Here is an 11,618-nt window from a genome sequence, read left to right as displayed (position 1 = left end):
ATCTAGTTATAAACGGGCTAGGTGCACACTTGACCCTGAATCTCTGAAGCTGGTTATGCTCCGAGGAGTCCCTGAAGACCTTCTAGATACCCTTCATTTGCTAGCTGGAGGGGACATCTACCAACTACCTTATGAGGACATAAAGACTGTGTTTAGAAACCGTTCTAGGGCAGCCCGGAAAAGAGGCAGGGGAATCCACTTTCAGCTAGTGCTGCCTTCTCCAAGCATGAGTTTGCTAATTAGATGGAAGACCTCAAAAGTGAGATGAGACAGGCCATTGCCATACAACTTGATACTTTCCGAATCCAACAAAAGAAAGAGGAAGCTGAGAGGGCTTTCGCCGTTTTCTATCCTAGATGTATGAGGAAGCACCCTAAGAACGAGTATCCATTGCACTTAGTAGAGGTATGTTTTGTTTGTGAGGAAGACCACCCCACAAACCAATGCCCAACCTTACCTGGATTTAAAGCCATGTACCAAGGGACTGAGGCAACCACTGAACCTTTGTACTTCCTCAACCAAAGGAGGCCGCATGGGCCCAAACCTTACCAGCAGGGGATGCAAGGGACATCCCAAGCCTATTATAGCCCCAACCAATCTGCTCACATACCTTCTTGGGGCCCCCTTGCTCATCCTTCCTGGTCCGCACCTCGTCCATGGTCTTATCCATCTCAATACCATACTCAACCCACTGCTCATTCGTTTCACTCACATGTCCAGCCACAACCTCAGTGGAATGCACCTCAACAGGGGTGGAGGCCCCAATACAACTCTCCTCCCACCATTCTACCTCCACCACCGGCTCAACCACAACCATTACCTCCTGCTACTCCAAGACAAGCCTAGATGCCTACTCAACCGAACCTGAACCCCAACAATAGACAGGCCTAGCAGGTATACACTGGGGAGACAACATGCCCTGCCTATGCTGTGGAGATCCAGGAGATCAACCTGCGATCTGGGAAGGTCCTTCCAGGTCGTCAACCTCCTCCCCCGGAGGATGAGGAAGAGAAACAGGAAAGTGAACCCAAATACATTCCACCCTTTCCTGAGCGACTAACAGTAACCACGCAACCAAACCCAGAGGAGACTGAACTTCTGGGAGAACTTAAACACTTGTGTGTGAAAATATCACTTCTCTAGGCCATAAAAGATGTACCAGTATGCAACAAATTGATCAAGGAGAAGTGTTTCAGGCACCTAGGCAGGTGAAAGAGAGATGCCTCAACTATCAATGTCATAGGACAACTGTCCGATCTAATATTGGGGCAAGTAATCTGTCCAAAGTATTTGCACCCTGGGAGTCCTGTAGTTGATGTCCACATCAATGGCACCATAATCCCCCATACCTTGATTGATCTAGGGGCTGCCATTAATGTGATGACCAGGGACACTATGCTTAAACTCAACCTTGAGAGTTCCTTAAGGAAGACCTCGACAGTACTGCAGTTAGCAAACCACTCCACCATGACTCCCGAAGGGATTGTGGAAGATGTCCTGGTCTCTGTTGACTCTTGGAAGTACCCTGTGGACTTCTTGGTCCTTCAGCCAAAGCCAAAGCTCACTGGATACCCCCTCATTTTGGGAAGGCCTTGGTTACCTACTGCGGATGCTTACATCATTTGTCGAGCTTGAAGCATGACCATCAAGAATGGGCCCATGTCCAAATAGCTAGTCCTATACCCTCTTGCCCAACCTCTGCTAGAACATGACTTACCACTCGGTTGGAAGAGGGAGATGAGGATGAGATCTACTCTGCACCATTGTGCATAGTAGAAACCACTAGGGGAGGCCCTCAAACCAAAGATGACTTGATTGAGAATTTGATTCAAAATCCACGTCCCAATGCACTGTCCTTAGAGGAGTTGGTGGAAGGTACCCAAGCCAGTGCTTTAGTGGACCTATGTGTGACTGATCCGACCTCTCCCAGAGTTAAGAATGTGGAATTTGGCTCCGAAAGAACCTTAAAGATCAGCTCCTCCCTATCTCCCTCCCAAGAGAAGGAGTTGTGTAGCTTACTGAACAATCATCTGGATGCTTTCGCTTGGAGCTATAAGGAGATGAAAGGAGTCCACCCTTCGGTCTGTACCCATCACATTTACATTAAAGAAGATTGTAAACCAGTCAGGCAGCCTCAGAGGAGAATGAATCTGGCCCTTAGAGACATCGTCAAAGAAGAATTGCAAAAATTGTTGGATGTAGGATTCGTCTACCCCATCTCCGACTGTGAGTGGGTCTCACCTCTAGTGCTTGTGCCCAAGAAAAACGAGAAGTGGAGAATCTGTGTAGATTACCAAGAACTTAACAAAGCCACCAAGAAAGACCATTTCCCTTTGCCTTTCATAGATCAAGTGTTGGATGGACTGGCAGGGAATAAGTTCTTCTCTTTCCTAGATGGGTTCAGTGGGTATAATTAGATCCAAATCAGCTCGGAGGACCAAGATAAGACCACCTTCACTTGTCCATGGGGTACCTTTGCCTACCGAGTCCTTCCCTTTGGGCTATGCAATGCTCCTGCCACTTTCCAGAGAGCAGTATTGAGCATATTTTCTGAGTTGGTCCACGATTTGGTAGAAATCTATATGGATGACTTTACTGCTTATGCGTCCAACTTCCAAGAAGCATTCACTAACCTGGGAAAAGTTTTAACCAAGTGCATTGAGATGAACCTGTCCCTCAGTCCCGAAAAATGTGAATTCCTAATGACTGAAGGGACTGTGCTAGGTCATACAATTTCTCACCAAGGATTACAGGTGAATCCTAACAAGATTGCTATCATCCAAAAGGTCCCACCTCCTCAAAAGGTAAGAGATGTTCGGAGTTTCCTAGGCTTAGCAAGATATTATAGAAGATTCATTAAAGATTTCAGTAAGCTAGCCTCGCCATTGTTTGGCCACTTAGGGAAAGATGTTGAGTTTAAATGGACTGATGACTGTCAAGGGGCTCTAGATGAGTTGAAAGATAAGCTGGTGTCTGCCCTGATCTTGAGAGGTCCAAACTAGGCCCTACCTTTCCACATCCACATCGATGCCTCGAACAAAGACATAGGGGCAGCCTTAGGACAAGTTGAAGAGAAACTACCCTAGGCCATATACTTCGCCAGCAAAAACTTGTCCAAGGTAGAGATGAACTATACTGTAACCGAGAAAGAGTTCCTAGCTGTAGTCCATTCCCTAAACAAGTTTAGACACTACATCACTGGTTATCAAACATTCGTACACATTGATCATGTTGCGATTAGATATTTAATGAATAAGCCTGATGTAAATGCTCGTATCATTAGAAGGTTACTTTTGTTGCAGCAATTTGATTTGACTATTGTCGACAAGCCAGGTAAGGAAAATGTTGTTGCTGACTTGCTGTCTAGATTGGATTTGCCTGCAAGTGAGGAAGGGACAATGGATGGCCAGATGCTAGATGAACACCTGTTTTCTATATCAGTATGCTCTCCATGGTTTTCTGATATAGAAAATTACTTGGTCTCAGAACAGTTCCCTCCGCATCTATCCTCAAAGGAGAAGAGAAAAATTGTGAGGAAGAGTGCCCCATTCACTTGGATCGGGGACAACCTGTTTAAACTTGGCCCAGATCAGATCTTGAGATGTTGTGTTAGGGAGGAGGAAGTCTTTGAAATCCTCCTAACCTGTCACGACAGGCCGTGTGGAGGCCACTTTGCAACAAAAAGGGCTGTCTTCAAAATTATACAGGCAAGCTACTATTGGCCTACTCTTCATCAAGATGTCAGAAGATACATCAGCCAGTGTGACCGATGTCAGAGGATGGGGAAACCAACTCCAAGGGATGAAATGCCTCTCTAGTCTCAAGTGACCTTCGAGCCATTTGAGAAATGGGGCATGGATTTTGTGGGTCCTATCAACCCTCCTTCAAAGTAAAGGTCTTACATCATTGTGTGCACTGACTACTTGACAAAGTGGGCAGAAACAAAGGCAATCAAAGCAGCAACAGAAGAAAAGGTGGCTGAGTTCTTAAGGGAAAATATCTTCTACAAGTTTGGCTACCCAAGAGAGTTAGTCACCGATCAAGGAAGCCAGTTCACCTCTAACCTGATTGAAGACTTGCTCGCTCATCAGAAGATCAAGCACAGGACTTCCACCCCATATCATCCACAAGCAAATGGGCAGTTGGATGTCACTAATAGAGCATTGGAAGGGATTTTGACTAAGGTGGTGAGCAGCAGCAGAAAGGATTGGGAAGATCGCCTGGTTGAGGCCACCTGGGCCTACAACACCACTTGGAAGACTACAACAGGTTTCACACCTTATGAGCTGGTCTATAGGAAGAAAGCTTTGTTGTCCATAGAGTTCGAGTACAACACATTGAGGGTGGCAGCTCAGCTGGACTTAGATCTCAGCCATGCTCAACGTGAAAGATTACTGCAACTGAATGGATTAGATGAACAGAGAATGTAGGCCCTCCTCCACTCAGAAGTAGTTCAACTCCAGAGGAAGATATGGCATGACTGGCACCTTAATGAAAAGCAATTCCAGCCAGGAGATTGGGCACTGCTGTATGACTCAAGATACAAGGATTTCAAAGGGAAGCTGAGGACATGATGGTTAGGACCATATACAGTGGAGAAATGCAATGACAATGGTTCAGTCCTTATCAGGACCATTGATGAAGAAGCCATCCCCATGCTTGTCAATGGGCATCGATTGAAAATCTACAGGAAACCCCTTTCGAGGTAGGAGTTCATTGAAACTTTGGAAAAATCAGTGCTAGTAGTGGAGCAGGGCTCTGCCTCTATTCCACCCACACCTTGATCATCAAAAAAAAATAGGAATAAAAAGATCCTTGGGCGAAAACCTCTCTGAGGCGCCCAGGGCAGACAATGAGGGTGAAAACCTCATGGAGGCGCCCCAACTGTCTCTCAAAAAAATAAAGAAATGGAATAAAAAAGATCCTTTGGTGAAAATCTCTTTGAGGCACCCAGGGCAGATAGTGGGGGTGAAAACATCATGGAGGCACCCCAGCTGTCTCTCAAAAATAAAAATAAAACAGAGAAAAAAAGAGAAAAGAAAAAAGAGAAAAAAAAGAAACATGCCTAATCTCTGTAAAATAATTGCAGGTTGCAGGGAATACATTGCAGGTAAAGAGGGTCATGCAAAATGAGGACAAGGGTCCATACCAGGCTACAGGACATCCTTACAGACACTCCCTCCATGGCCACTCACCTTTCCTAGGATTTGATCACATTCGGGTCAAGATTCCACCTCCTACAGGAAGTTCTAGGCTTTCTACAGGAAGTTCTGGGCTTTCTACAAGAAGTTCTGTATTTCTACAGGAAGTTCTGTATTTCTACAGGAAGTTCTGGGCTTTCTATAGGAAGTTCTATATTTCTACAGGAAACATCCTGTAGAACCTTCAGGCGGGCCAAATTCGATTTTGGAAGGGGATCTGAAGCTGGGAATTTGTTGGTTAGGCCTGCAGCCATCCCTCTATTCCATCCATCATCGTATGTCACCCCTATTTCATCTCTTTCCACCTCCATTGCACCCACCTGGTTATGTGTTCTTGCATAGTCATACAAGAAACCTTGTTTTCTTCAGATGGACAGAAAAAAATTTCAAGTGACAAGTCAAGCAGCAAAGGCTCACACACTCTACCTGTTCAAGCTCCATCTAGACTCTTCATCAGCGAATATAGCCCTGATCATTTAGCTTGCATCCCAGGAGGAGAGGTAGCTACAGGACATCCTACAAGAATCCTGTAGTAGCTGATCCCTCTGGAAGACATACTCTAGAGGCAGGGGTAGCCCAAACCAACAGAAGGAAACATGTAAAAAGGCTCCTCCTGGACATGAAAACATCCTCGACAACTGAAACCAAACAGAACCTGTGCATGCAGCGTTTCCAACTGAAGGATCAAGTTCCAAAGCCGTGCATATAACATCAACAAATGAAAGAATGGGTTATAGAACTTGTGCACGAGGCAGCAGCAAGTGAAGCAGTGGTTCCAAGTCCCGAAGTCTGCATAAAGCGTCCACGGCCACACAGGTAAGTGTCTAACCTCATTCGTCAATTGCATAAACTATATTTCGAAAACTGCATGTCTGTGAAAATGGTTCAGATTGAACAAATTTGGTGGCTAGTCAATTGGCCACCCACAGCCAGTCACATAGCTTTGTGGGATCTAAACAAGCTCAGTTACGTTCAAATTTTCCAATGCAACGTGCATCTGACACGTGTGGAGTGTCCAGTCGGGGAAAATCAAGGGGACTCTTAGTGGTGGCGGTGGTTAATGGCAGAGGAGAGGTAATGGCAGTCAAGGACACGCAGAGAAATGATGGCCGTGACGTTGGCTAATGGTTCGGTCTGGCCACCTCACCCCCTCACCACGAATTGCGGCGTAGTTCAAAAATGCTCAGCTGAAGACTTGCATTACCCGCTGTTCATTTGCACTTGCAAACATCCTTGGTCAAAGTACGCATCCTCTGCTTCCACAATCTGTTAACTTGTCGTCCTCCACTGAGCCTTTCGGCCTATTTCAAAATTCTCCCGCGTACCTAGCTCGTTCAGAAGCGTAGTGACATCCTACAGAAGCTGGCAAGAGTTCTACAGGAAGAAGCTCTACAGGAAGTACAACATAGCCTTTCAGAGTAGATAAGCCTGGACTTTCCTTCGTCAAATTTGGAGTTCCGAGAGAGGTAGGCTCAAAAACACTCTTCCATGCATGGTATATTTCGAAAAAGTGGTGAATTGAGCTGTCTTAAATTGAAGGGATAGAGACAAGTCTGCCTGTGAGTCGAAAATATCAGTTTACTTGTGTGTTGCACGGAATTTCTCAGTTGGTTCTACGTCAAAATTCTCCTCCACCATTCCTGTTAAGAAAATTCCTCCTGTAGAAAAGATAAAGCACTGTGAGGCTAACCTGTGTATGAAGAATGTGAATTTTACATGGTTGTATGTATGTTGGGGATGAAAATTGAGCTCTGCACTCTATTTGTGGAAACATAATTCTTCCTTTTATACACGGACAACCGAGTTTTGGACAACAAAAGCATTAGAACCAAGGAATTGGTGTAAGTAAAAAAATAAATACCTGAGAGATCCTATCCTGAGGTTCAAAGGAGGAAACCATAAAACAACAGTCCCTCTCTGCTCAGAGCATAAAACAGGGCACTCTCACTATGCCAGGGGGGTTTATCAGGAAGGAACCCTCGGATTCCAGAAAATTGCGTGAACATCCCGAGGTGGTGAACCTCTTCACCCATGCCAATTGGATGACCTTTTGTGACAAAATTTAGGGTCATGACGATAAGATAACGGAGGAATTCTTAATTTCCCTGCAACCTAAATCAAGGACACTCGCCACTGTGAATTTCAGAGGGTTGACTCTAAAGCTTACCCTTGAACTCATTAGTTGATTTACTGATCTGCCATTGGGGATACCCTAGAGCAAAGAGGAGAGGGAATTGGGCCAAAAAGCAAAGAAATAATTCTTCCTACCCGAGGAACAGTTTGCAGAAGATAAGAACGGGGTCCGGAGAGCCAGCTTACATCCTTTTTGGAGCGAAGTCAGTTTACAAATCATGAAATACATTACCTGTGAGGGGCAGTTTAGTATTGTCTACAACTATCATTTTCGGTCGCTGAGTGAACTCAAACATGGGATGGATTTACCTCGAGAACAAAAGTTAAGGATCCCCTATTTTCTTCTGCAATCATTAATTGAGTGGCACAAAATTGAAGGAAGGGACATCGGATCAGCTAGCCCATCATGGGTTCATCAAGATTTTAGTGGAAGATGGCCTTCACACTTACCCTGTCCCCCTCTCCTGGGAGATTTTCTGCAACATGTCCAGAGATGACGATATTCAAATTCTGGCCGAGGAACTCACCTCATCCAGCAGTGAAGAAAGGGAACACACTGAGGTAGGAGAGAAAGCCAGTGGTAAAGAAACACAGGACAGACCACCACAGAAAGAACAAGAATAGAAACGACGGAAAGGCCAAGTTGCTGAGCCTAAAACTGTGGAAGGAACAATGGCACAAACACCTAGGGAGAAACGATTGCAGAGTAGAGTAGATAGGACTGAAAATGTCCAAACAAAGGAGGGCACAACCAAGGCAAGCACATAGAAATTAAAAGGAAAGACACATCCAGCCAAGCAGACCGAAACAGTTGGAACAGTTTCTATAGGAAGCAGGAAAACAGTTTCTACAAGAAGCATGAAAATAGTTGACACAGGACTTTCTATAGGAAGCATGGAAACAGAGCAGCAAAAGGAGAAATCACCTGAGATTTTGGCTAGGGAGGCAGCAGCTGTGCTGGCTACCTTAAGCACATCTCCAAAGCAAAAAGGGAAGTGAAAAAGGGAGTCTTCCATGTATTTTAAGACAAGAAGGAGCATGCGGATAAAAACTGGCAGACCCCAGCCATAGTCAAAGGAGCCAATTACGATTGTGGACACCCCAGCTAAACAAAAGGAAAGGTCTCCTTCAAAGGCATCCATCACCTATGAACAGGGAAGCCTAAAAACATCCACCTGGAGAGAAAGGATTAAAATGTTGGACACAAAGACCTCTCTATAGGATGCTGAGACCGTTCTAGAGGAAACGCTGGCTAGGCTGAAGGAGATCGAAGAAGTGGAAAGAAAGGCTGGATTTCATGACCATGAAGAAGATATCACCTCGGAGGCCTGGGATGTGAGAGAGGCGGTCAAGGCAATCAAGGATGAGGAGCTGGATTAGTTGCTCAGAGGATGAGCAACCCATTCAGCAGGGGGGTGATGATGAGCCCCGAATTGGGTAACTTATTGGGCTCATTTTGCTTAACTGTTCTTGATCAATCCACCATTTTTCGTAGTTTATGCATGTTTTTTGAGTATATTTATGTTAGTTGAAGGAATGAGGATGGTCACTTTACCAAGAAGGCCAATACGTGTTTATTTCAGGTTTTTGGACAAATTTTGGAACAAAGCCAAGTAATTGTGAGCCAGATGATAGCCAAGCATGAAGGAAAAATGGTGAGGATTCATAGGAAGGGTGTCTCTTGCATTAAATGGACCTTCCTCGAGGTCTCCACCCTCAACTCGGAGCTCAGCAGGCCACCAAAATGAATCCTAAAGGTAGCCAAGCAGCTTTGTGAAAAGTGACTATTTACTGGCAGTTTGAACAACCGAGCCCATTGAGTTAAGGAGGGCTGCTGAAGACCCTCATAGTGCATAAATAGCAAGGCTTTCAGCCTTTGTAGGTTACTTTTTGAATAGTTTTGTTTTGCACTATAGTGTTGTCATTTTCTCAGCTCATTTTCGTAGCTACTGCTGTATAACTTTCTTGTGACATGGTTATTTTTGAGTAATGAAAAGCAACTTTATTTGGCATCAGTTCTGAGTTTTTCTTAGGAGCCTATAGCTCTTGGGGTTGGGGCAGACCCAAGTGCCAAGGCTTCCTTTGTGTACTGTTATTTGCTTTTTATGTCTTTGCAAAATAATTTCTACTAAGTAGATTAAAATATTGCTAGTTACCTAGGTCATTGTTGATGGTTAGAAAGGATTTTTATGTTCAGATTGAGTTGAAAGGTTAATAACAGGGAAGATTTCAGAAAAAGGCCATCAAACACCTCTGATCTCTCCTCTCCCTCAGTGGGATTGTGAGCTGGGACAAAGGTGACCTTGCTACCAACAAAAACACTGTCTTTTCCTCACCATGCAATCATTAGTGTTAGATTCTCATTTGCAGAAATTGATACTAGTTGTGGTTACGCGTTCAGGCTCATGATTGCTTAGTTTTCATAGCTATTTCACGTAATTTCATTGCAAATAAACTTCTGTTCCTTTCCTTTGATGTTACTTAGGTCAGATTAGAGTAAAGTAGCTAGGGCATTGGTTTTCCAAGTCATAGTTTGTTCAGTTTGAGAAATAACTTGTAGAGCGCCTGTAATACCTCTCCATATACCTGTACTCCATCAATCCCATCTACTCCATCCCCTAACTTAGATTCTTGCCTCACATTTGCCACATTCGCTCGCGTAGCCCTAATTTTTGTGCAACATTGGTCTACTCCTCCTTGAACAAATCCAACCATCCTCATCACTACTCAACTCCATCCACCAAGTCCTGGACCTCCTCACACCCTTATCCTACCCCCATTCTCACCTCTCCACCTTTATCTCTCCATCCACCCTCCAAAATTCCTTTTTGAACATCCTATAGAAATTATAGAACATCCTGTAGAAAATACAGAACATCCTGTAGAACCCCTGCAGACTTCCTGTAGAAGCTCACGAAAGAAGTTTCTTGATAGCCAAACTCTGTGAAACTCTCTGGAAGGGTGCTAGGGACCCCTTAGGTCCTCTTCTAACCTTCCAAACCTCCTGCAAGCATTTCCTCTCGCTAATCCACCTCTCCATAGTCAAAAACCAGTTAAAGCACATGCGTGACAATTCTGACACTTTACTCAAACATACAAAAAGATGTTTTTTTTTTCAGATTTTACTGTAGAAGTAGCTTAGACACATGCATCTCACCTTCTTAGAAGTCAATGGCATCTCTGTCAGTAGCTTTCATCCTCTTTCTTGCATCAGTAGGATTAGCTAGTAAAATTAGGGTTTGCTAGCGTTTGCGTTTCCTTTCAGCTTTTCAGTTTCTTTCTACAAGTAGATTAGCCTCCTTTGAGTTAGCTTCCATCCATCAATTAGAAAGTTTCTTCTCAGAGCTGATAGAAGTTGGCTTAAGCTCCTAGCGGACTTGTGCTAGCTGACCAAGTGACAGCTGCGGCAGGAGCTAGTGCTTGTGCATATAGCACCTTCGCTTCCAAGTTTGTTACGAACTACCGGGTTGATAAAAGTAAAGAAGGGAGTCCCAGGAGTTGCAGCATTATTTTTGCAATACTAGAGCCCACCAGGAAGTAGTAGATTCAGAGCATGGAAAATTTTTGAAAGAGGCCATGGTTGATGAAATGGCATCTTTGCACAAAAATGAGTCTTGGGATCTGGTGGAGTTTCCGATTGGAAGGAAACCCATTGGTAGCAAATGGGTGTTCAAGAAGAAGACAAATGCAGAAGGAAAGGTGGAGAAATATAAAGCTTGGTTGGTAGCAAAAGGATATTCTGAGGTGCTAGGAATTGATTTTAGTGATTTTTTTTCGCTTGTTGCCAAGGTCACTTCTATTAGGTTACTTTTATCTGTTGCTGCTGCTTTGGATTTTGAGGTAGAACAAATGGATGTGAAGACAACATTTCTTCATGGGGATTTGGAAGAGGAGATCTACATGAAACAACCTGAAGGCTTTGCAGTGAAGGGTAACAAAGAACTAGTATGCAAGTTAAAGAAGTCTCTGTATGGGTTAAAACAATCACCAAGGATATGGTATAAAAAATTTGATACATTTATACGGGGACTTGGCTTCACTAGAAGAAAAGCATATCACTGTGTGTATTTTAAATTAATTGGTGACCATGTTATTTATCTGGTCTTGTATGTGGATGATATGTTGCTAGTTGGAAATGACAAAGAAATTATCCAGGATTTGAAGACCCAATTGTCCTCCAAATTCGACATTAAAGATCTTGGTGCTGCAAACTACATTTTGGGCATGGAAATTAAAAGAGATCAGGAAAAGAGGAAGCTTTGGTTAAACCAGAGGAAGTATGTC

This window comes from Pinus tabuliformis, chromosome J (assembly GCF_031772625.1).
Source record: "Pinus tabuliformis cultivar Carrire ecotype Pingquan chromosome J, CPIR1, whole genome shotgun sequence".
NCBI classification, from domain to species: Eukaryota; Viridiplantae; Streptophyta; class Pinopsida; order Pinales; family Pinaceae; genus Pinus; species Pinus tabuliformis.
This window is presented reverse-complemented; position numbering follows the sequence as displayed.